General features: G+C 46.0%; 1 protein-coding gene across 8 annotated transcripts in view; it reads left to right on the top strand.

The window, feature by feature from the left end:
• The window catches only part of GPR65 (G protein-coupled receptor 65), a 143483-nt gene that overhangs the window by 116083 nt on the left and 428 nt on the right, over positions 1-26972 (top strand). For 4 of the 8 annotated variants that reach the window (XR_008417286.1, XR_002083595.2, XR_002083593.2 and 1 more), the window contains 2 exons: positions 10936-11056; positions 13965-15528. The gene's annotated coding sequence lies outside the window, so the exon portion shown is untranslated. The other 4 variants (XR_002083594.2, XR_002083588.2, XR_002083592.2 and 1 more) reach the window with 2 other exon arrangements.

Genomic DNA, 26972 nt, shown 5'->3' on the forward strand with positions numbered 1-26972 from the left:
AGCCAGGGACCTAACCACTGCCAAGTCAGGGCAGTACAGCCCAGTAGCAGGTGCCCTCTGCCGGAAAGTGGATCTCCACTCCACTCCCCCAGCACTCTGTTGGGCCAGATCCAGATATAGAAACCCTCTCTTTGGGACACCTGTCCTGATTCTCCCCACCCCAGCAAGGTGAGGAGCTTTGCCCCAACATTACACAGCTTCCACGTAGTTTGTCTCTAGGATGGTGTTTTTGTATTCCATTGTCATTCTGCTTCAACTTGAGTGTCATGTCTAGTAGACCTCCTTATAGGATGGGATAAAATTTTAACCATTTTTATGTAGCCTTAGTGTAAATCTAGTGCCTAGCACAGAGAAGGAACAAAATACATGTCAATTGAAAGAACTTTGGATGGATGAATGAGAAAAATGAATGAGCTTTCTTAATAATAATAGCCAGTCTGTCTGGACCCTGAATTTCTACCTTCATGATGAGAATTTGCTGGGCCTCCCAGAAAAGCTCTGCCCACCTAACTGAAGCTCAAGTTATGGGAATCTGTTCCTGGGCTTAGTGCCCCAGAATCTACCCCGCCCTCCTGGTGATGTTGGTGATTAAGATGTCCAGCACAACCTCAGCCCTTCTGATCACTCCCTGCACTGATCATGTCTCCCAGAAAGCCAGTTGTCTGGTGGTGCTAACTAATTCTGACATGTAATACAGCACCCTTTTAAGTAGTGGTATAAATGGGTACCATTTTTGGAATGGCATTGACACGTGTCTCCTTAAATAATATTCCAATAGTAATGACTCTTGTTTCACAAACAACCAAAATTCACAGGCTGTGGAAGGGAAGAGAGGAAGATCAAGGAGGGGCATTTTATAATTTACCCCAATAGCAAGTGCCAAAAACCTCTTAAAATTTTTAATCATTGAACACCAACAACATGTAGGGAACTTGCATTTAACTGTCAGTGTAGACAGGGTTTGGAGTATTGTGTGTAGTTTGTCCCAGCACCTCATGAGAGTAAACAGATAAATAATCAGGGAACTGAGATCAGAAGAACCCATTTCACTGGGAGGAGATTTGGAAGGGCACTAGAGCCAGAGCAGTCTAACCCACAATGTTAGACTTTCCAAAACAGTCCTGATTTCAAATATTCAGTCCTGTTGTACAACCAAATAATATTTCAACACTTTCTCATCTAATCAGCATCTCCTGGATCATCTCTTACACACAAGAGTCCCTATGTCTTGATTTGAGGGTTAAGGAGAAAATGGTACCCACTGATAGTTCCCAGTAGAGATATCCTCTAACTTTGGGCCTTTTATAGCTATAGCTGCACTCTCCACGTAAAGTCCTAGATAGTTCACTAGATAGTTCCTTGTTTCTCAGGAAAGGAAACTATGTACATGGTTCAATGAAATGACAATGAACAAATAGCATAAGTGTGTGATATTTGAGAGAGGGGTGGAATCTCTTAACTTAGCCTTGGATTTGATTTTCAGCCATTTGTTCTGCAGGAGGAGTTAGATGGACAAAAATTATGTCTCCTCCCCAAGGCCCTGTTTGTCAATCCTGCATCACAAAAGGACAATTAGGGGTTGCTGTTGATGTTGGCTCTTCCTGGTCAATACAGGGTAGTTTTCAGGCAGGAGTTATCACTGTCTCTAAGAACTGGACATCTTACTAAACTAAACCAAATCCTGTTTGGGTGGCAAATTAAACAGCCAGTTGCCCTGGGGGGAATGGGAAGAAAGGTAGGAGGACCTGACTTTTGAGTGGTAGGTTATGAAATAGTAGGAAAAGCAATGCTACTGCAGAGGAAGGCTGGCCATAGATGCAGAAGTGGACAAGGCCACAAAGAAGAAAAACAAAGCCAAAACTCCACAGCCCCTCACTTTACTCTCCTCTGTATAGGTAGAGTGACCACTGCTGAGGCCGTGCCGGCAAGGTGCACACACACTATGTCAAAAGACATTTCAGCTCCAGCCATGGGGTGTAGTGAGTGATGCAAGAGGCAGTATCCAGGCTGTGCAATCTGAGGCCTGAGGAAGGAGGGAGACCTCTTGCAGAAAGGGTCATAAAGACTGCTGTGTTGGAAAGTCCATTTTCCTATTTGTCAAGGACTCGCCCAAGGTCATGTTGAACTGCAGTCTTGAGTCACCAGTTCCATGAAATTTCCCAAGTGGCCTATTCAATAAGCGGCACACTCACCACCAAGCCACTGGCCTCTCTGGGGGCAAAGGTAATAAATCCAACAGAAAACCTAACACAGGATTTGCAGGCTCCTCAGACATGGGCAGAGCTGGGAGCTGGGTGCACACTCCTCCAGCCCCTATACACTTCTTCCTCTCACTCACCCGTTCTCAATGCCAAGGGAAGAAAACAATTTCTATCTAAAAAAAACAACCAGAAGTTTCTACCGCTTCTGCTTTCTGGGAAGTAGCGTGATCCATCTCCCCATAGACAGTTTTTCTGTTGAGATATCAGTTTGATGGGCCCTTGGGATGTGAGACGTGAGCTGGTCTGGATGGGTGAGTATTAAGCCAAACAAAGCTAAATTACTTTGCTCAATAAAGCAACCAGAATCTTGGAGCTGTCTGCGGATGCCGCAGTGAAGGGCCTGGGATCTTGGAAGAAATGGGGAGGTAGTAATAAGGTTAGTTAGCAGCAATGGTGGGGGAGACCTAGGGAGAGAGGAGACCTATAAAAACAGCCCCGCAGCCAGGGATGGCTAATGAATCATGTCACATACTAGTCCATGCGGTGCTAAAATCTCTCCCACTAACCCCAAGCCTTCAGGTACACAGAAAAGTAGCACTGTTTCATTCTGGGGTGACCGGGGCAAAAAAAAAAAAGAGAAGAAAAAAAACAGTTAAAAGATACTAAGGAAAGTGAAAGAAAGAATGTGGCCAGATCAGGAAAAATGGAGAAAGGAAAGAGCTAGAGAAACTCCAGGCTTACGGAAAATCCTTAGATGGGCTTGGGAAGGCACTAGACCCTGGAATGGGGGTGATGTGGTCACCAGAGGAGAGAGTCCTTGACCTGGGAAGCAGGATGACCCAGGGCCTGAGTTACAAAGAAGCAGACTCAGGGTCGGCTCTCTCCCCACCTGTCTCACCGGGACCTTCTCTCACCACATCACCTCTTCTGCCTCAGGGCAGCCAGTTATGCTCAAGCTTAGCCAGAGGGCTGCTCTGGTCACCCCATTTCTCCCAACCCAAGTTCGCTTCCCTGGTGGGCACTAGCACTTGACCTCCTTCCTTTCCTCACATCCTCCTTCTCTGGGGCACGTCCATCAGGATCCTGAGCTGGACTTTCCAGTCTCGCGGGAGAATATACCCTCTTTCCCCTTCCTCCATCATTCCACAATGCCCCATAACCAATCAGAACCGGAGCAGAAAACCCGGAGGGCTCATCTCCACAGCTTTCCTGTTCTCTGGAATTCAATCATGAAGACATTGACACGAACATTGTATCTTCCCCCAGACTTAGTAAATGGTGAAAACACAAAAGAAGGTCAATCATAAAATGTCTAATGACAATTTTCTTTTAAAGTTTGTGGGGAAACGTTACAGAAACTATCATCTGTTTTAGTCATTCTAAAGCTCCATCCCAAATATTTGGCAGTGAGGCTGCTAGTGACTGCAGAGGACCAACTGAGGCTGAAAGTCACCAATCCAAAGCCCTTTTTATTACTTTTTCACAGGAAATATATACTACTTTTATTTCTGAAGTCTTGATACATTTTTTCACTAGCCTACGTAGCTGCTATATTCTGAATTAGTCCCCTAAGGTTGTCGTTATTTCTAAATATTCTGATCCACTTCTGCAGAGGAGATCCCACGGGATTCAGGGCAGAAAATATGGTAATAAGTGTCAGAAAAAACTGAAAGCCAACGTTGCTATGCGTAAAATCTGATTTTTGTCTCCAGAATGTCCATTTGCTTCTCTCAACCCCACAGCACCGCATACTATTTTTACTTCCTTAGTCAGGACACAGAAGCAATATGAGAGTGTGCAAAAACCACAAACTTTCTGGGGCCAGAAAGACTGGGACTTTGCCACTTACTAGCCGTGTCTACCTAGGGCAAGCCCATAGATTTTTCTCTGGACATAGGTTTCTGCGTCTGTAAAATGGAAATAAGTTTTCTACCTGGCCAAGTTCTTACAAGAGTTCAATTATATAATTCATGTCAAAGAGCACAGCTGAGTGTGAAGCTGAGAGTGGGTCCTCAGTGAAAGTGACTGCCCACCACCTTTCTCCTTCCTTTCAGCTGTCCAGACTGCTTCCCTTTATCCTTTGACATGAGCATCATTTCTTAATTTGGGGGAGAGAGTGGGTAGGAATCAGCTTTGCTTTTCTCTTTTTGTGTCCACAATGTCACATTCACCTCCACCCTTGGATACCAGTGTAAGCAGATGACTCCAGACCTCCTTATCTTCTAGCAAATGGGAAGGTGTGGGTGTCAACATCCAGCAATACGTCCTATAACACTTGGGACCCCATGAGTTCTGATGTCAGTGGAGTTTCCTGGCTTCAAGCCACCGTGAGGCTTTGTCTGTCTCAGCTGAGCTGGATCAGTATCTCCTCCTGGAAGGAGAGTGAGTTCACCAAAATACCAAATCCTTTCTTTAATCATCTGGCAGTAAGCCTTCTGGCGGGCCAAGGGAGAACACAGCTTTAGACCTTTGTGCCACCTTGAGAAATTTAAGAGGTCGTGAAAACTGGGAGAGTGAAACTGTGTAAGTCAACCAATCACACAATGGAGGAATCCTGGACTGGGTTTGTCTTAGGTGAACATGTCACAAATTAACATCAGAAAGGAAATGCTCTGTGCAGGGAGCGCAAGTAAGTCAAGTCTGCAAGTATTAATTGAACACTGGCTTTTTCTTGGGCCCAGGTGGGTATGAAAATGAAACAAGTGTCCGTCCTTGTGGAGTTCCTATCTTTCCTAAGGCGGAAGCCCGGGAACCCAAGGGACAGCGGGAAGCTGGGAGGCTGGGGCTCCAGGCAGGGGCAAGGCCTAGCACAGGCTGCCAACTAGGCCCGGGAGCAAAGAGCTGACCCCAAAGATGATGGAGACCCACAGGGGAAAGCAGCAGCCAGAAGCACCACTTGCTGCTTTAGAAGCCGTGTGAAGATCAGGAACTCCGCTACTAGCCGTCAGGTTCACATTTTAGGGGAGTGGAGAACACATGTCCGTAGTTGTTCTCTGTAACACCAATCCCATGACCTTCAGAAAATAAGGGAGAGGCCATTTTTCTGACTCCTTTTAACCAGGAAGAGTTTCTGGAGGGAATAGAAGCATAGGTGTCCCCCACCTAAAGCTTTGAGTGGAGAGCATTCCAAATAATTTGGGTAAACTGACGTCTGGATGATTCAGATGATGCCCATGTTGTCAAAGTCAGCAGGTTAACCACGGTTAACCATCTGCCTGTACTTTGGTCCATTGTGAGTCCAGAAAACCCCACTTGAACAGCTCTTGCTCCAATGTGTTCAGGCAGTAGGGAAGGAGGTCTGGCCTTGCCCCCACCCCCGGAAGTACCGCTATTAGATGTGACGTTGGGGCGTCTCTGTACATCTCTAAGATCAGAAGAGTACACCAGAGAAATAGGAAGCTCTCTTTTATTCCCAACGTTTATTATCTGTCTGCATTTGCATGGGGGAAAGTACAGCTGGAGAGCGATTCACACTCACAGAAATAGTTATCGGCAAGTACTGTCCATTAAGAAAAGGGGTGAGGAGGAAGCAGTAAGGAGAGGACCCCAAGTGCTCTGCTAGAGGGGAAGGCCGCCAGCAGAGGCCTGGATACAGGAGGTAGGGAGCATCTCAAATGCAGATACTAATTTCTTACACCCACTGAATACCGGTGCTCACAAGAAGGGGAGAGTTTGAGGTTGTCAACACTTGGAAGACAGAAAAGAATTTCTCTCTCCCTAAACCCAAAGGGCCTCTAGTTTTCTTGACTGGGCCTCTGGATTCTTCTCTTCCTCCATTATCTATAGTGATTGTCTATGCTCTCAACATTAATTCCCTCCTCCCTCACTCCCTTAGAGTATAGAGGCCCTAGCCATCCATCCATATAGGACAATCCATTCATCTTGTCAAGAGCTATTCCCCATCCTACCCATAGCAAGCACCACCACAAGACTTGACAGGGTTGCCGGGGCGGGGGTGGGGGGGGGGGGGAGTAGCCCTATGTTCCCGCTCTTATAAGGAAGCCTCTGCTAGTAAGGTTTCCCAATTAACTGCCCCTATGCCCACCTTTCCCAAAGAAGGCAGAAATTCCTTATGGAAGTGTGTGGTCCTTTATAGGTTTGCGTCTGGCAGGACATATAGGTATGTTCTACATACAGGTTAGGTATGTTAGTCCATTACACTGGGCAGCTACTTTGCATAAGGACTCAGTACCAGGCACTACTGGGAACACTAGGAAATAAATAGCATGGCCCTGTTTATTAGAGTCTTACAGTTTAGCTCTGCAGATTTACACTGGGTTATGAAATACTCATGGGCAAATTTGCCCCTACACAAATTGTTTCCAAAGACACCCACAAAAATTTAAGAGGCAGGTAAAATTATATATGGCTTAAGTAACTACAAAGTAGTGTTGAGCATATATTATAGAAAATCAAGGAGAGAGAGGAGGGAAGGAGGGATAGGAGAAGAGGAGACTTTTGCTTCCAGCTCCATGTTTCTGAATCTGGTTTCTTTCTTCATCAGCTCACACTATTGCCATATTTTGTGCCTTATTCCCTTTCTGCCTGCCCACATGCATCCTATTACATTTTCATTGTGATTGGAGACTACAGTTGAAGCGAAGGGTACAAGTCTTTCTGAGGACAAAAGAGAGAAAACACGGAGATTCTAATTCATTTTGTGGCCAGCCATGGCTGATTCAAAAGATGTAGAATCCATTCCCACCTTTATGACTTCAGTGTGATTTGTGAGGCTTTTAAGTGGCTTCTGTGAAAAGCAAAAGAAATATATTCTAAAGCTTTTTTTTTTTTTTTTGTCAACTTACGGGAAATCTGACTTGTACATGGAAGAAGGTTATTGCTCTTCTTGGGGATGTGTCCCTACACATAGGCATATAACCAAGTATGCACAGATAAACACGCAATCAAGCCTCTGAGGAATACCAGCCAAGAGACTCCCACTTGTGGCAGTAAGCTTCATGAGCTGGGAAGTCCAGAAGGCTGCATGACTACACGGAGGACTGAATCTTGAGTAAGGATGGGTGGGATTTACAAGGGGAAGAAAAAAGAAGGAGGGTCCTATTGGAGGAGGAAGCCTGTCAAGGATTTCCCCAGACCCATAGGAGCTAGTCTCCCCGGTATGAATGGACCCATGGATTGCAAGATTATTGTAGGGAAGCATCATGAAATAAGAGCGGACAGGGGTGGGGTCATGATGTGCCAGGCCACGTACTTTGAAGTTCTCCACTGGGAAGTTAGCAACCACATTCGTGTGTCCAGCTGGGGAGATTCATGATACCAGCTCTGCTTCTGGAAGGTTATCTGGCATATCCTAAAAGTCATAAAGTCGCAAACTTTCAGATCACCTATATAAGCCATCGTCCAAAATAAACGCGGGCAACAAGAAGGGCGGCTCATTTTTACAAACCGAGATAGGGAAGAACGAATGCTTTTTCTCCTCAGCTAGTTTGTCTCCCTACTCCGTATCAACTTACATAATTTAGGCTTTGCATATGCATCCATCAGGTACTTCAAGAAGCAGATGGAAAGCAGATGGAGGTTGAGACATCTGAGAATCTTGGTAACAAGAAAACGTCTGGAGCCCCAAATCATTTCCAAAAATGATAGATGGAGTCAAGTGTATGCAACTTTACATGTGTAGTCATAACAAGTTACAAAAACAAGAAACCAAATTGCCATTCAGTCATATGATTTCCCAGGAGAAATGAATTTAGTGAAATGCAATGCTCCTGGGACTAAGAGGCTTTTTTTCTCTTCTGGTTCCTCATTTTAATTAGACCCATACCTATTGTTATCCCCACTTCTTGGAGAAATCTAAACTGCATAGGGTGCAGCCATGAAACATCATAGCAAAGGGTATTTATTAATGTGAGAAAATGTAATGCATTGCTAAATGCAAAGGCAGGCAAAGTATGTTACCATGGTAACATTTTTATTAAAACAATATAGGGGCACCTGGGTGGCTCAGTTAAGCATCTGACTTTGGCTCAAGTCATAATCTCACAGTTCGTGGGTTCGAGCCCCACGTCAGGCTCTGTGCTGACAGCTCAGAGCCCGCTTCAGATTCTATGTCTCTCTGCCCCTCGCCCACTTGTGCTCTGTCTCTGTCTCTCTCAAAAAAAAAATTAACAAAAAATTTTTAAAAACTATAAATATTATATGCGTTATATGTATTTGTAGATAAATCTGGGAGAGGGAGAAGCTAAATATAAACTAAACTATATTATTTTTGCACAGACATGACTGCAGGTGTTTTGTTACTTTTCTTCCCCCTGATGCTACTCAAATTTAATATTGAGCATGTGTTTTTAAACTAATGAAGAACTGTTCTTTCTTGAAATTGTGTAAGTATGTGTGATAAGATAAGACCTGAGGTTTGTAATTTTGATTTGTGGAGATTCCTCAGTCTTTTGCCCTTCTCTTTGTAAGCAATTTGACAATAGAGAGAGATAAAAGAAGTCCCTCATTGATTTAAACCTGTTACCAGTCCCCCATTACTGCCAGTGTGGGCATTTGAGGGAACATGTCTCTGAGAGACAAAGAATCCAGGTATATTTGCACGTAATTCAACTCATCAACCTGGAGTGGAGAGGGGAGTGATGGATGCCCATGAAATGAACATGGATGTTTCAAAAGGATGACAAATGATCGTTCAAAATATTCAATCCAAGGTTTTTGTATGTGTTCACATACCCCCAAACACTTAGTCACTAACAAAGACTATCTGAGTTTATGGCCACCAAAGTGATGTGGGTTTCATTTAAGAGACGGATCACTGTGTCCTCACCCTCTGAATCATAAGCGTCACAATCAGTGCATCTCACCACATTACAGTGCAGTACAGAAGAGAAAGGCTTCTTGCTGAAAGACTGTTCTAGTTCCATCCCAGGTCATCACTTACCCAAGCCTCAGGAGGAGACCACAGACAGATAATGTCCTGCCTATAGCCAGAATGCCACAAAACACACTAATGTTATTTCTCTTAATAGTTTCCCGACACTGCTGTCCAAAATGAATGTGCTAATATGTAATTAATAAGAGTTATCAAAACAGGTTTATCCTTCATATCCTGAAAACCCATTGGTAATTACCATTCTTAGGCTGCATTTGGCATCTATAAATCTTAGGATGGAAGCCAGAGCTGTCATATATTTTTTCTACCTACATGTTTTTCTTTTCTCAGAATGGAGTGACATCCAAGCACTTCACAAGAGATTGGCAGCAAGATGGCAGACTGGGACACCAAGCAGATGGGACAAATTCCCATAATTCCAGTACCTCCAAGAGGGCTTTCTGTTGTCCTTCAACAGATTTCCAATGGTCCCCATTTCTCTCCCTCTCTGAACTAAAAAAAAACAAAAACCAAAGACCAACAGGCTCTGAAGCAGACTAACTCTGGCAGTCATGAATCCGACAGGGTGAAAGAAAAAAAATGCTATCTGGGCCAATGGGTTTCTAACATGCCATCTCAGTCAGCACTTTCTGTGCTTTAACATGTGTATGAATCACCTGAGTATATATATATTCATAAAATGCATATTCTTAGGTCTGGGCTGGGGTTAGGATTGGGGATTTCTAAGGAACTCCTACACAATGTCCCCGACGTGACTGGACCATGGTCTATATTTTGGATAGCAAGAACCTTGACCATTCTGGCCTTGGCATCTTCTGGGTCCTATTGATTGAAAAAACTCACTAAAGTCAAATTTGCCTGATGGTGGTCCAACGTAAGCAAAATTTAACGTGGTGGTAAAGAGCTCACCCCTGACCAGGGTATATTATGAAGGAATTCCAGTACTTTCATGCCCTGAATATTCAGCAAAATGTGGAAGGAAAAGGGAAGAGAGCACAAGAGAGACAGGAAGTGACATATAATAGAGGGCATATCCCAGGTCCTTCCAGAAGCTAAAAGGGCTAAAAAAAAAAAATTAGATTCCATATTCTCACCATATTGAAACCAAAGGAAAACCAGGTACCAAAACCACTCCAGAAACAGAACCAGAACAAAACTAAAACAGAGCCATTGATTTTTTTCAAACTACTTTCTCTTGGAATCCAAAATGTTGGGAAAAAGAGGAAGGGTTTTCAGGAGGAGAAAAGGAGATTATATTGCCAATGCCTCTGTAGTTGATTAATGCCTGCTGAAGGCATTAGGAAACCAGTAACTAGACTCTCTCTGCATTCAACACTAAAAATGCAATTATAAACCACAGGGCAGATTCATTCAACAGGTCACAGTAACAAGACTCCTTTGTTCCTAATTTCTAGTGTTATATGATTACAGGACATACATGAATTAAGGATGCCTAGGGAGGATACATTTACTTCCTTTCTAATGAAGTATTTGCACCTACTCTTGAACCTATCAAAGATGCCCATTCCTTTGTAATATCTACTTAAATAAAATAGATAAAAGTATACAGGTATGCTCAGATACCCTTACACCATAGCTCATCAAGGTTACAAGAGATCATACCCCACACTCTCAGACCACAGTGGACACTGAGGCCCACATGACTTGTCCTTCCAGTTGAGGGAACATTCTACCATACCAGAAAGGGAAAGTTATTTATGGAAGAATCACAGAAGCTCCATGGTGTCTGGATTTGGATTCCACTTGGCCCAAATTCAGAACTCATTTACAATTCCTCTGCCTTCTCAATTTGCAAGCTTTGAGGAAAGAGCAAACGGCCAAAAGGGGAAATTTTAGCAAAAACATATACTTCCTCTGCAGTGACTGCTTACAGGAAACAGCAGATTCCCTGAAAAAAGTGCAGAACCTGAGAATCCAGCAACGAATCACAGTCCCAGCGACAGGATGGGGGTCAAACCACACAACAACAACTCTATGACAGGTAGGAAGCCAACTTCTGTCACCTACATGAAAGATTGTGCTTGCCCTTGAAGGATATTCTTTCTGTTGTCCCAGACAACCATAGCCAGAAGCAAAACCTTGGACCTGCCCAGCTGGACAAGAACCTAAGAATTAAGATAAAGGAAAATATCCTCACATATGAAAAGTCTGTAAACTTCCTGTAATTGTCAGGGTGACCTTTTTTAAAAGTTACTCAATGTTATAAAAGGAAGAGAAGAGAGAAAGACAAAGGGACTCATACTCAGAATCCCTAAATGCAAGGGGGAAAGGAAAGTGTTTTGAACGCCCTTGCCCCTCACTACCAAAGATTTCTTGGACAAGTGGATTTCTCCATCAAGGTGCAGACAAGTGTGGTTATGGTACTGGCTTGAACAATAAGCAAGCTTAATAAAGGTATGCTGGAAAAGCCTGAACTCTATCCCTCCAACAGCCAGACCCTCTGTGTGGGCCTTGCCAACCCCTAAAATGTTTGAAATGTTTGAAATGTTAAATCCCAAGTTCTGGCCGCCATCTCCCACTGTCCATCCAACTCTTAATTCTTCCCTGGTCTATACCAGCTCTTCAGTCTCATTGACCCTGTACTCCTCTTCTTCCCTCCCAGCCACACCTCTCTCGGTGGCTTCTCTTCCTATTCTGGAAAGACTCATAGTGAGATTCACAGTGAATCCTTCCCAACCCCTCCTGACATCCTCAATGCCCTAGCCCCTTCTTATCTTCCAGCCCCACCACTGTCCCGTATCCAACTTTGGACCAGTCCAAACATTCTCCCCCTCTTTGCTTCCTACCCCTGTGCTGTTGAGCACTGCTTGAGAAAGTCACCATCCAGGATCTGCAGCTTCTCTTGGGATCTCAGTGTCCCAGGCAACCTTTTCATATCCCACCACAGCTATTCCAAACCCTCATCACTTTTACCAAATCCCCATCACATCCCCAGCTTCCTGCCCTCAGCAGACATTCTGTCTTCCTACTTCAGAGAAGGAAAGTAAAGCCCTCAAAAGGGTCAGGCAAGATTCCCTGCACCTATGAATGTATCCAAATCCGCGTCCACCCTCACTCCATTTCCTTCAAGGAATGTAATCTATCCTCATGTTTGAGGCTAGCCCACCACCAAAGCTCTCCACATCCAGCCTCTCTCCCCTTTTTCTGACCCGAGACCCTGCCTCTCCCCAGAGCTTCCTCTCTCCTGGTATTCTCAAACTCTCTCAACAGGTACCCTCTGTACAGCTTTAAACTGTGCCCAGTGCTGCTATCCACACTTGTGGAAAAAGCAAAGTTCCCACTGGTCTTCCACCTTCCCATGCAACTGCTTCATCTTCTCCACCAAGTTTGCCAAAGAAATCACCTCCGCTTACCCCTTTAACTGCCCCTTTTAGCTCACTGCAACCAAGCCCCTCTCTCCTCTACCACTGAAAATGTTCTGGCAAAGGTTACAGGTCACTTCTTAAATGACAAGCCCGGGCTCAGTGGACACTTTTCAGACCTCACACGAATGCTTTATTTACTACTTCTTTCTCAAAAATCTCCCACCCTGTTCTAGCCCTAGCTCTGGTTTCTGCGTCTCTCCCCCTACCCCTACTTTACTAACTCCTGCTGGTTTTGCTTCTTTGGTGTGACTTAAGGTTCTAGTCTTTCTTTCTCCTCATGCTTGGGTAGAAGGCTCTTACCCATTCTCATGGCCTTATCTCATGGATGGACAGATGGACCCCAGAGCAACCAATCCTTTTCTAGCCATCTCTGGATCCAAGTTTTCTAAAGAATGCACAGGTATTTCATTGCCTGACTGATCCTTTCCCACAACTTCCAAGTCACAAGGAGGGAACCACTAAGTCTCAAGAAGTTAGGAAGGTTGAAGACGTAAGAGAGGAGGAAAGAACGGGAAAATCAGAAAAGAACAGGATTGTTGAGGGCACAAGTACAGGGCTTAGCTTTGGAAATAAGCCATTCTTCTAGGAAGAAAACCTGTATTTATTGAGAGCCTACAAGTGCCAACAAGTATGAAGGATTTGCATATAATAGCTCCATTTAAGCTCACAGTAATCTTGTGAGACAAAGATTATCATTCCTGTTTTCCAGAAGAGGAAATACATGCCAAACAAGATTAATTTGCCTAAGGTCACAAAGCTAGTAAGTGCCAAAGTCAAGACTGAAGCCCAAACCAGCTCACTCCAAAGACCTTGTCCCTAAGTCATGAGAGAAATAAACGCAAGGAGAGAAGAGAAATGGCAAGGTGGAGAGAAGGGAAAAGGAGAGATCTGACCAACTTCTGATTATGAATATGATTAGGAAAAAATGTCACAAAATCTAACTCAGAAGCTTGGTAGAATATTGCCCAATGCCGTCCCATCACCCAATCTCCTTTTCTCCATAAAACCTAATAGTCATGTGGATTCATAGTATTTCCCTTCCCACTGCTGTTTGTGGGGGTCTTTTAAGGTACGTGTTAAATCTCATTTGTGACCTTTTATTACTTTATTGAATTTTGAGGGAAATCTAAATAGGGAATGGAGATTCTTTGTGCCCCTGTTTGGTGACTTTTGACTGTCTTTCCTCTTCCCTCACCTTCCCTCCCCCACCACTTATGGCAATGAGGGCATTTTGTACCCTCCACTCTTGCTTTGGGTCTTGGCACTCTGGGCATTCAGCACTCACAACAGATACTTTCTGGGCTCTTGGATGTATTTTCTTAAGGCTTAATCTTGGTCACTACCTTTCACCTCATCGTTGACTTTTTAAAATTTTAACAATTTCTAGAATTTGACTGAGTTCTTGTGGGAGTAGAAGGGGAAGATGGAGTAAGAAATCCATATACTTATTTCCTTGGCTTTTTCTCTAAACGTAGTACTACTATTTCCTATCAGCCAAGAGAGTGATCTCTTTGTTTTGCTTAGCTTTGGAAATGGATTGTGAAAACCAGCAAGAGCTACATTGGACAGGTCAGAGACGCTTTGTGGGTATATGAGGTATGTGCATGGTTTGAGGGTGGGCTGAGAGCATGGTCTCTGAGGGAATGGCCATTGAAAACCACTTCTCCAAGGTGACCTTCTTTTGGGGCTGTTGAAAACTAAGGATAGCGGTACTCTCTTGAAAATGATTCTGACCAATCACATCAAAAGCATGAGGTTAGTCCAACTACTTAAAGCTGACTTCTAAATTTAGCCTCAGTTAGCTGTTCAGTAAACACCTCTGCAGTACAGAAGTAGATCAAAAAAAAATTTACCTAAAGAACACTAGATTGACGTCCTACTGTTTTTTTGCCTAATAGATGCATGTAACTAGACCTCAAGATTTGGATGATCTACATGGGTCCTTGTATCCCTCCAGGCCCTGTTCAGCCACAAATTGGCTGGGAAATCCACCTTTGCGCCAATTCCTCAAAGTAACTTTCTCCTCACGCTTGTATTACAGAAAGGGCTACCTGTTCCCTTTCCGTTCCTTTTCTGTTCCCCTAGAAAACTTCTGACCCCAAGTCAATGTGAAATTCATACTGAAGAGTGGAGCAAGCCCCATAAAAACCACATGGAGAAGGGGGGAAATGATGAACATTGGAGAAAATAGATCTTAGCCTCGGGTTTTAAAGTACCTTCAGACACACACGGAGAGAAGCCAGTGCTGTGTCTCTGAAGGGATGCAAGTGTTGAGAGGCTTTGACAGGCCAAAGGACAGTTTAACTGAATGGAACTTTCATGAAGTCAAAGTGCCACTGCAATCTGGGGGGAGGAGTCTTGTGGGGGAGGGGCTTTAGACTTTGCTTTCACATTCCAATGAACACCTGACTCTTTTTCCATAGTCACTCCTCTTTTTTTATTTATCTCCTACTTGATTATAAGCCACTTAATTTATCTCAGTGCCCCAGCCAAGCCTGGCACATAGTAGGCAATGAATAGTAGGGGAAGGAGGGAAGGTAAGAAGGAAGGAAGGAAGGAAGGAAGGAAGGAAGGAAGGAAGGAATGGAAGGACAGAGGGAAGGAGAATAAGACAATTGGAAAACCTACATACAGACACAAATGAAACAATTTTAAATGAGCAGAAGACCTGTCTCAAGTAGATAACTGAAAGACCCGAAAATTTAGTGGAATTTCTGAAAAATTCAGTGGGCTCAGTTCAATGGAGAAGAGGTTCAGAATGTCTCTAGTGGCCAAGACAAAAAGGGAAATCCAGAGAACAGTGTGCCCTATTCTTTATTCCCCTGAGTGCCAGGGCCAGAAGTTAGAGCAAAGCCTGGCAAACAGGTGTTCCCTAAAAATATCCTGAATGAATGTGAAGCTCATCTCTAAGGCCCTTTCTAGCTCCGACATAATGAGACTCTGCTTTTTAAGATCTGTTGTGGCTGGCAAATCCCTATGATGACCCCATTCTTGGGCCTGGCAAACAGACCGGTGTAAAATTGCAAGTTGAGGATAGAAGTAGAAGGGAAAGTTGGACCTCGGGGAGCAGCCTCACTGTTCCAGCATGGCAGCCGGGGCGGTGGGGGACGGGGTGGGGGTGGGGGGGCAGGTCCCTGTATTGCTAACCAAACCAATGTTGTCTCCAAGAAAGACCAACCTGTTAATTGATGGCAGTAGACACTGTGTTGAGAGAAGAGCCAAGATTGAGAGTCTGCCTCTTGATTACCTATTTGATTGATGGCTTATACCACAAAACTCTGATCCACATTTTCCCCATATTGGGGCCCTCCATAACCTAATTCTATGAGGAGGAGGGCTAATTCCCAGCTTGAGGCTTATTTCCATTCTTTACTCTCTTCTGTTTTTACCAACAAAGGAGTTCAGCCTAGCTGGCCTCATCTAAGGATGAATGATTTCAGGAAACTTCAGGAAAAGGCACAGGCCTTTACTAGAAGGCACACAGGCCATAGTAGGAAGAATTACTAATGCGTTTTTGCCTGCATTTATTAATGGGCAGTTAATGTGGAAGGAAAGGAGGTGGGGGTGGGGAGAGGGAGGGAAGGGAGAAGTGGGAAGGGAAACAGGGAAGAATGGAGAGAGGGAGGCAGGAAGAAAGGAAAGTGGCAAGGTAGAAGTGAAGGAAGGGATAAGGCAAGCTGACAGGCCACAAACACCGCCCCTGCCCCCAACCTGGTGGGATGTGTGTGCTATTCCTCAGGCACTTCCGGCTGCCCAGAAACAAAGGAAAGGGGGAAAACAAAGGGTTAACTGATAGAGATCCTCGTCCTGCAGGACCCAAGTTTCCATCATCCCCCCATAGTGACGTGGGGAACAAAGGCAAGAAGGAAAAGGCAGATAGAATTAAATTTCCTTATAACTTGCACACAGCCCATTGACAAATACTTGAGGCAGGCAGAGTAAAACCTTTCTCCAGAAACTCCCTGCTGTCTTAATGCTAATGTTTCACTAGAGGGAAAAACAACCATAGCTTGACAATAGCTAGGCCTCAGGTAGCCTCCGGAGTCTTCTTTAGCATATGAAAGTCTCACTAGAAACTTCCCCCGGACTTTCCCTCCCCCATCTCCATGGTATATAACCAGTCTCTCCTCAGGGTCCCAGGACAGCTCTTCTGTACACGGGTCCTGTCCCTGTGACTTCAATAAAATCACCTTTTTGCACCAACGACGTCTTCAAGAATTCTTTCTCTGCCGTTGGCTCTGGACCCCACGAACCCCACTATCACCCCAAAAATCTTCATCAGGAGGGAGGGAGGAAGTGAAGGAAGGGGTGGGGGGGGCAGGGAATATATGCAGATACAGATCAAATAACTGAAAGGGACAGCAGCTCCAGTCTCAAGTCCACAGCTGAAACAAAACAAAGCAAAAACAAAAACAAAAACAAAACAAAAAAAATAAAAACAAAAACAGAAAATGTTGTTGAATTCGTTTCTGAGAAAGAAGACACTGAATCAAAGTTCTAAATAACCTGGGTTGGGTCTCGCTGCTGCTATTTCCTACCAAAGTGAAGAAGTCCCTTTAACCAGATGGGCAGATGTGTGAACCCTTGCTTTTCCTACCTGAAAGCATTGGATGCATTCTATAGGTCCACTGCGCTATTCCCTCATGTGGGTTCATGTTCCTTGACAAAGTGGTCATTGAACCCTCCTCTGAGGCCTACCCCTTCCTCACAGACCCTCAGTACTCTCCCACAGCCTGGAGGATAAAGTCCAAGGTCCTCCGCGTGGTATTTGAGGCTGTCACAGCCTGCCTCCCTCCACACCGCCATCTTGGTCTCTCCATTCTTTTAAAAATATATATATATTTGTTTATTTATTTTTGACAGAGAGATAAAGCACAAGCAGAGGCAGAGAGAGAGGGAGACACAGAATCCAAAGCAGGCTCTGGGCTCTGAGCTGTCAGCACAGAGCCTGTCGCAGGGCTCAAACCCACGAACTCTGAGATCATGTCCTGAGCCGAAGTTGATGCTTAGCGGACTGAGCCACCCAGGCGCCCCAGTCTCTCCATTATAACAGCACCCACACGGCTCGTCCCAACCTGTACATCTCTGTGCTTTTGCTGACAATTCTGCTCTGTTTAGAACCCTCACCTATGCCCCTCCCCAGGCCAACTGCTACTCAGGCCTCTTCCTGAAGCTTGCCTGCCTGGACCCCTGCCTGCTCGTCTCCTCCACTACGTGGCAGCTGGGACCCCTTTCCAGGGGCACACCTCTGTCATTGCACTGATCACATTCGATGACATTTATCGACGTCATGGATTTCACCCTTGACAAGCTGGTGAGGTCCCCTGGGCAGATCCATCACCGGATCCCCGCCTTTGCCCCGCACACAGTAGGCATTCAATAAATGTTGGGTGAAGGGATGAGTGAATGATCATCTTCTCTCCACACTTGAACCCCAGATGGAAAAGAAGATGGAAAACAAAGTTTGAAGCCACTCTTGTTTGTTAATCCCTCCCTCCGGCCTCTTAGTAGGTGCATATTCTGTGCCTTTTTCTCCTAGGACCCTCACCTGTTTCTTATTCCCCTTTGTCACTTTAATGGCATGCCAGCTCCTGTGTGCTGGAAGCCTGGCAATAAATATCGCTACGAGAAGAAAATGTCAACTCCCAGAGATGGCCTGAGTTAGCTGGGGACGTTGGGAGGCATGCGGCTGTCCCTGCAATCTATTCCTAGGAACTCAAGCGTGTTGGGAGACAGCAATGTCTGTTTCAAGTAAACCGAGGAGGGCCTGACACCCAAGTGAGGGCCTGACACACAACAGGCATGTCGGGCCGCATTCCGAACCCCTCCCCACTCACGCTGGAGATGCGCAGGTGGCAGCTGGAGGGCTATCTCTCAGGATTACTGTGAAGAGGATCTGGGCCCTGTGCGGAAGGTTGGGATAAGTGCCTTCCACAGTCTCTACCCCTCCACGGGCAGCTCTCCAGCTCTGAGTGTGGTTGGGGGAAACCGCAGGAATCTCTGACTAGGGCTGTGCTTCGGCCCCACTGTTTCGTTCCTTCCCCTGCCCTCCCAGTAGGAGCACTGGGAAGACGTTTGCTCTGCACACCCCTTCTCCGAGTCCTAGAGGAGGGTGGGCATCCTCCTCCCCCATGTTCTTGCAAGGTCCAGCCTCTGAAAAGGAAGTGAAAACTGTCCAGAGAAGGACAGTCACCATAACGTAAAAGAATGAACGTATGCACCCCCCGGGCCCTGCCAGTATATACACACAGCGTATGTGACTCCCACTAGTTACTCAAGGCAGTGTGGACTGCAGCAGACTTGATGGTGATGTTTTCAGTGCCTTTGGCACAAGCACCACCCAGGACCTTCTCTTGGATGTGCACAGTGAAGCGCCAGTAGCCCGGGACCTTCTGGCGTCTTCCATGGCCTGCCTGCCAGTCCGATTGTTGGCAGCAGCCCAGAGCACTCACACAGCCCAGCAGCTCAAGAGGGAAATGATGAGCACTGCATGAGAGAGTCACTCTCAGAGACTCAGGATGGTCTGAGAGGAACTCCAGGGACTCGAGGGGAGGGCAGCTGCAGGCAGAGCCTGAGAAATACTGCCCGTGGCTCTTGATGCAATTCTCACCCTTGGCTACACCCCGCTCCCCCCCAACCACCACCCGTGTGAGGGAGGGTCTCCCTGGGGAGTTTTGCTGCATTCAGAACAACTGGACTAAGATGACTCCTAGGGAAGAGTTTGGGAGTGAAGGGGGCGACAGTCTGGATGCAGAGAGACATCCTAGCAGGTGGGGCTGGCAGCAGCAGCTGCCCTCCAGATGCCGGCTCTGCGTGGAGCCTCCCGGCGGGCGAGCAGAGCAGACAGAAACTGGCTGCTCGGCGGCAGAGAAAGCAGAAGACAGGAAGAGGCAAACCACTTCTTGTCCCCACTGTCTATGCCTGGCCCGGACGGTTTGCCTGGCGCACAAGGACCCAGGATACGGGGCTGCTGGGCAGGCAGTGCAGCCCTGGCGAGGTCGAGGAGGGGGGTGCAGCTTCTGTGTACCGAAGGGCAGTCCGAGGCCACGTCCCTGCTTGTCACAGCCCCGCCTGAAGAAGGGCGCAGGCTCTACTTGAGTCTGGAGTCCCGTCCCCTCTCTTGCCCATTTCTCAGCATCATACCACCACCACCCACCCTCCCAGACCCCATGAGGCCAATGGGATGCAGCTTTTCAACAAGCAAAACTGTATGCTTTTGCAGAGCTCAGAAACTGAACTCCAAAGCACACAAATGCTAGTCGTATCCCCCCCAACCAAAGGTTCCCCCAATACCAGCCCTCTTGGCCTCCTAAAGCCAGAGGGAAGTGGGCTCTTCTGATGTGAAATGATGTCTAAATGCAAGACGCATTTTTGAATGGAATCATACATGACTTCAAAGGGCCCATGTGAAACATGGGAAGTGCATAGATGTAAAAGCATCACCTGCAGCCAAACCCTCCCAAACTGCAGGAGGAAATTCTTGCCGAAGGCCACTTACCTGGCACACTGGAGGTGAATCACGGACCTTGGACCGACTGTGGGAGTCGGGAGAACGGGGCAGGAGGGAGACGGGGAGGAATGGCCAGTCACCTCCATTTTCTCTCTCTGGGAGCCACATCTGGTGAAGAGAAACCATCCAGGATGAGGACGGCAGGTGTGGCCTAGGGGAAGGATTTCACATGTCCCTGTAACAATTAAGCCCACCCGAGTCCCTCCAACAGACCACTGTCCTTGGCTGCTTCAAACAGGATGGGACTCGGGGAACAAGAGAGGGAGACAGAAAAAGAGGAAGGTGAAGCCACTACCTTGTCTTTTCCATGGCACACTTACCCCTGGACAGCCTGACATGTTTTCTGATAAGCAGAGAACTTTCTGACTTTTCCTACTGATGTTACTGACAGCCTGTAACCAGAGCTCGGACTTATCTTCTCACCTGAGCTGGATGGGGCTGGGGGCTGGGGAGTGCTGTTGACATTCAGGTACAGTCATTACAAGGCATCGCTGTTGCTTGAGTCTGGCCAAAACCAGTGCTTTCGCTGAGACCACAGGATAAGGGGGGCTTTGGAGGGGGCCTCAATGGCAGATGGTTGCTCCTTTGTAACGGAAGGGGAGGAAGAGTCCCCTACCTCTGGGAGTTGATATCCTGCCTTAAGAAACTCATCCAAGTGACTCTGGAGAGAGGGGAGTTTTGCGGGCCTACCTGGTGCCATTGAGGACAAAGCAGTGGCTTCTGCTGGAGCCCCTCCCCCCTCTACTCTGGTGTGGTTTTCATGTTGGGATTAGAAGCTTCATGGCAGAGAAGCGCCAGTGAGAAGAATGTGGGATCTGGAGCTGAGCACACGTTTATTTTCTGTCCCTGCCTTTTGACCCTCTGGCTGGTGCTGGCAGTGGGTGTGACCTTAAGGGCATCCCTCAAGTTGTCTGGCCCCTCAGGCACCCACTTAGCCAATGTGATTTGCACCTTTGTTGTGGTAGACAAGGGGGACTCTCCAGCTTAACCTTCTGGATGGGCCTGAAAAGCCAGTTACTGTTGAAAGGCTCTTCAGTTTGAGAGTTAAAACATAAATAGGAGGAAAATAAATTTGAAAGGGGGAAACGTACTCTCTGAAGACAAGGACTTGTCAAATACTGTTGTAGAAATTTCCCTCTGAATCAATTATGTTCTTCTGTACAGATAACAGCATAGGGTAAGAGGAATAGAAATATTTACTGTTAAATATTGAGTACATAATTATTTAACTAATAAGCAATAGAATCATTAATTATAGGTGCATGTGCCTGGCGCATAGTTACGGGCTTCGTATATGGTAGACCCGATGTATTCTCACCCAAAAAATTCTAACCTCTTTTTTTTTTTTAATCTTCTTATGTAAAAGGCCACCTCTTGCTTTGTTCTAATGGTCTTTGGGACATCTACTGGGTCTTGCCAGAAAGGCCCAGAAGCCTTAGGTTAAAGATACAGAAATGGGGGAGACCCCCACCACTGTTAAGCACTGAACATTGTTTTTGTTGAACAGAGATTCACATTGTACACTTTCCGGCTCCCTTTATCTGCTGATTCTCTGAAATAAACTTCCCCCCAGGAAGGAACATGAGACAGAAGACCAGCTCTGTACCTTCAATAATGTTTACCTCCCCTTGTACAGATGGGAGCTGTTTGTGCAGAGGTCCAGAACCTGGCCTATGGCTAGGGCTTGGCAAATAGTTTAGTGCAGCTGGCCCCCTCCTCCCTCACGCTGCCTTGAGATGCACCTAGTTGAAGCTCAGCCTCTTCAGCGTGTGGCCTTTTCAGTGTGTGGCCTGATCCCCGGTGAGTCAAGCAACCTTCTACACTCATTTTCAGCCTTCGATGGATGCATTGTGTTGTATTAGTTGGCTGGGCCCTGGGAAGAGCCGGTCTTGGGAGACCTCTTCCTCTGTCCCAGCAACCTCTTCTTCCTCTTGTGGAGCAGGCACAGGGGCAGCCTCAGAGAGCCAGGGAGAAGAAATAGGTCTCCTGGAGCCTGCCCGCATCTCCATGCAAGGCGCCTACTTCCTCCTGGAAGGCTCTCCCTAGTCCCTTCAATTCAGATCCCTTCCAGTCCTTTCTATGACCTCAGCCCACCTCTTCTTGTTTTCGACGGTTGCTGGATCACTTTTCTGAAACCTTTAGCCTGCTCGGGCCAGCCCTCCCCAAATCTGAGGCTAGCTTTAGCTTCCTGACGGGCCTCTGTGCCTCACACAAGTCAGGTAATCTATGTGGGGCCCCTCCCCTTATCTTCTATACTCATTGCCCAATGGTTTTGGCTCATCTGCCCCACCCCACACCAGAACACACGATATATTGCCCTTGGGGGATGTTCGAGCCCCCTCCCCTCCCCCCCCCCCACCCTCGCAGAGAAGCAGACCCTGTGGCCCCACCTGCCGGCTAGGCAGCCATCTTCTCTGGAGAGATTATTTTGCCTTTTAGCTTCTGGTAGACACTTTTGCCTGTATCCCCTACCTTTTCTCCTTTACCAGTTCTCATTGTTCTGTCAGCATCACTAAGGATTCAGACTTTCGGGAAAATTAAAGGCCAGGGAAATATTAGGCTATTTCTGCTTCCTTTCCAGTCACATCCTTCTCTTGCTTGAATTGGGGTGGAGGGTGGGGATGCACAGAGGGCAGACTGATGAAAGGAAAAAGAACTCGAGAGAGTAGAACACTTTTGTGCAGGATAATCATCCAGCCCCACTCCTAATATGCAGTCAGCTTCTAGGAGTCAGCTCATCTTTCTTCTAGGAGCTCCTAAGAGGACTGGAGAGGGCAAGAGAGAGGGAAGGGGGAGGCGGGCCCCTCCCAGCCATGCACATATGCCTATTTTCCAGGATGAGTCCTTCTTCACCTTGGCCAGAAATTGATCCTGGACCCCAGATCCCACAGTGCTGAGCTAGTAAAGGGAGAGAGCCCAAGAAGCGGGCATAGAATGTGCTTCTGGACATCCAGGGGGTAGCCAGGCCTGGGTGCATGTGCAGTCCAGTCCTGTGGCTAATTGGATCTCTCTCCCCACAGGAGCCCCTCACTTCTGCCACCAACCACCGTCCTCTCTGCCCGAGGGAGGAGGCAAACTCTGCTGGGCCCCACCTTGCTACTGCTGAGGCTGGAAGGAAATAACAAGTAGGAGATCAGCCGAGGGCATTCCTGGTCTCTAGTTACAAGAAGCTACCTCCCCACCCCTTCCTCAAAAAGAGACTGTCCAGTCCAGATGCGCAGTATTTCTAAAACAGGGATCATCCACAAATCAGGGAGAAAACTTGATCTGTTCTTGCCTAAGAAATAAGACGGTGCAGGTTCAAACCAAGAAGAATCATTTAGGACAGAAAAACAGTTCAGGTCTGCAAGAAACAGTGACGCTCTTTATTTTCTGTAAATTTCCCTTTCAAGACCCACCCTACTGGGAATGTGGGAAGTCCTACTGTGGTTGCTGGTTTGGGCTAGGATCCTGGGGCCCAGCACCTTCCCCCAGGGCCCCTGGCCTTCTGTCGGGGCTGCCCAAGGGCTCCTCTACTGAGGCTCATCATGCTGTCTGTCCTTTCTCTCCAGGAGGCTGCATGCAGGCCCCCTCTGGGGAGACCCCAGAGTCTGTCCCCAACCTAAGGGAGCCTCCTCTTACTCAGGGAAGATACTTTCCCATCCGTGTGCTCCAATCTCCTCTGCTTCCTGTCACCTGAAATCCTCCTGTGGACCTGGCTTTTGAATCAAAGCAGCAGGAATATTCTTGCCATTATATTCCTCCCGGAGGAAATGAAGCCAGAACCTAGGATCTGCTTGACAAAAGGCAAGAAGGAGGGAAAACACAGAGAAGGAAGAGGAACTCATATACTGCATGGGATTGAGTCACACGTGGCTATCAGAAGGAGTTATAATTCCTGTTGTAATTGGTGACTAATAGAGCTAATCTTCTGTTCATCTTTTAATTTTGGCTTAACGTTGTGATTTCTTGAGTCATTTTAAAGCATCCCTCCCACCCCCCCCCCCCCGCCCCTTAACAGAAAATGTCTTATAACAAAGTAATCCCAAGCGAGGATTTATCTGTGGTATCCTCAGACAGACGGGTCAGTCTTAAATATTATTACCCAGAAGTATGCTTTGGAGCCACTCACACACTCCTGCTCCCTAACTGGTCCTACTACACCTTCTTTAAGATGCTGCCTCTTACAGAAAGCCCTATTTGATTGCCATGGTGCTCACTGATCCTCATGCCTTCTGAATTCCTAGCCCCCTTGTGAGAACTCCTTGTGCTTTTGAACAGAATCACATACCGCCCTATTTTTATTCTTCCTCCAACCAAAGGGCAGGATTTTAGCATCCCAGAGCACATTACACAGGGCTGCCTCACTGCACATGTGACATTCTTGTGGGCAGGAAACTTGCCATCCCTTGCCACTGTCCCAGGATCTCATACAGAGTAGGTTAAATGGTTAGTTGGATGGATGGATGGATGGTGCAGTCTTAACTAGCTACCATCACTGTTACCTATGTCTCTCTTTATTCCCCTCAACAATCATTCGGTGGAGAAATTGTTTCAGGCTTCTATTCATTTTTGGAAATAATGGAACAGCCTATTCTCTTCTTTCTTTTTTTTTTTAATTTTTTAACGTTTATTTTTGAGAGAGAGACAGAATGTGAGCAGGGGAGGGGCAGAGAGAGAGGGCTCCAGGCTCCGAGCTGTCAACACAGAGTCCGATGCGGGGCTTGAACCCACGAACAGTGAGATCATGACCTGAGCCAAAGTCGATGCTTAACCGACTGAGTCACCCAGGCGCCCCTACTTCTCTTCTTTTTATGGAATCAGAACAATGTTCTTTTGAGGCATAGGTTAATGTTCTACATAAAATATTAAAATGTACATCCATCAATTACGTTAGTGTTATGTGTATTTCTGTTTCTTACATTTGTAACTAATAGTGTTGGTTCCAGAATGATAGAGTTCTCTAAGGCTCTTTTCAAAACAAGTTTATATCTTACAAAGTCTTACAGTTGTTCTTTGCCTCAGGTATTTGCAAATAACTCAGAAGAACCATTGTCGTAGGCGGTTTGTAGATAGCGTAGTTTACTATATTGGAAAATATTCTAATATTGTCATGTTCCAAGTGAGGAAAAAATCCTTATTTATCTTAAATTATTCCAAGTAATAATTAATGACCTTTAAAATTCATTTAGTAAACACGACTCTTTCCAATAGATTGTGTGACATTTTGTATATATACATTTTTTAGTTTTAGATTCTTATATTTTTAAATTTTTTTCTTTTTTTAATTTTTTTAACGTTTATTATTGAGAAACAGAGCAAGACAGAGCATGAGCAGGTGAGGGGCAGAGAGAAAGGGAGACACAGAATCGGAAGCAGGCACCAGGCTCCGAGCTGTCAGCACAGAGCCCGATGCAGGGCTCGAACTCACAGACCGTGAGATCATGACCTGAGCCGAAGTCGGACGCTTAACTGACTGAGCCACCCAGGAACCCCTTTTTCAATTTATTTCTAAGAACAAGTCATTAAAATTTTGAAATATTTCCCGCAAAGGCAGGATGGATGTTGAGCTGTGTGCCACCTCAAATTCACACAGCCAGGTGTACCCTAGCATTTTAAAACCACAGTTTTGTGTTAAGGTTGTTTACACCACTCTGGTGCCTGTGATTGATGTAAGGTCATAGACGTGACCAGGTAAAAGTTGTCATTGGAGTCAGTGTTCTGTATCCAGAAATCTTCCAAGATATTTTCCATTTGTCTGGACAGCTACCCTGTTCTTTTGAATCCATCCAGGCTCCTCTTAAGCTCACCCCAGATTTGGGCTCTCTTCATCTGTTCCTACTCTCCACAGAGGCCCTTTACTCAACACCCATTGTTTGGGGTTTGCTATTCAACCAAAAAAATGTCTTTAAAAAAAAAAAAAAAAAAGTCTTTTTTTTTTTTTTTTTTTTGGATAAAATCCAACCACGTTCTGTGCACTGTGCCAGGCCCATGGAAACAATGAGTGAAAAAGATGTCCCTTCATGAGCTCTGGATACAGGGAAGGCGGACAAGGGGATCACTGGAAGGCCATCAATTCCGGTCCCAGAGGGGCAGAGAAATTTCTAGAAAACTGACTACAGCATGGTGGCCAAGAAATTGAGTAACCGTGAGATGCCTCTAGGGTTCTTAGGGCTAAGTGGAGAGGAATTTGAGGGGTCGGATCCCCACAAAGCAGCTGCGCAGGACCAGAGAAATATTGTTTTGAGGCTGTTTCTAAGATCCATTCCTATGAGGCACAGCAGGAAGCCCTTTCCAATTATATCTGGGTACTTTGGGGTTTTCTAAGAAACATATGTCCATTTACCAGAAATTTGGAAAACTCTTTAACCGTCAACAAAAGGCATCACACTGCCTTGCCTCTGTCCTCTGAGTGACTAATGCTACTCAGTTCTAAATGCATGCCCTCCTGAAGGAATGTGTTAAAATGGACAGTAATGTCTTACTATTGTTCTGGAAACAGTTCTGACCTCATGATCCCATGAAAGAATCTTGAGGACCTACGAGGGTCACTGGACCATATTTTGAAAACTACTAACCTTGGCTATAGTCTTAAAGTGGATTCTGAGAATGTATCTGGGTTGATAGGGAAGTAACTCTGTGATAAAGAGAGCTGCCTTGGGCACAGGAGTCAGGGGTGGTGACCCATTTGCCATACGTTTGACATCCCCACAAAGCGTAATCCCTTATTTCCTAAATTCATAGACATTAAAACTGTATCTGTAGTAATGACATTGGTCTTAAAACAAATATTCCATCAGCATACATCTAAATGAGAGCTATCCTTCAGAGTAGTCATTTTAGAGTCTAGTTATTTCAACAACCATCATGGTAAATTTTAGAGTTCGTTGTAAAATACAGACCCAACTCATTACTTTGTAGGTAAACTGGGTTTTGACCAAGATGATACTTTAGGAGTGGTATAAATTGCTTATTTCAGGAGTCTTGGCTCCAAAAGACTTCTAAGTCATGAAAAAATTAAATCTGCCTTGAAGGATGCAAAT

Source organism: Panthera pardus, unplaced genomic scaffold (genome assembly GCF_024362965.1).
Source record: "Panthera pardus isolate Hobbes unplaced genomic scaffold, ASM2436296v1 HiC_scaffold_24, whole genome shotgun sequence".
Lineage (NCBI taxonomy): Eukaryota > Metazoa > Chordata > Mammalia > Carnivora > Felidae > Panthera > Panthera pardus.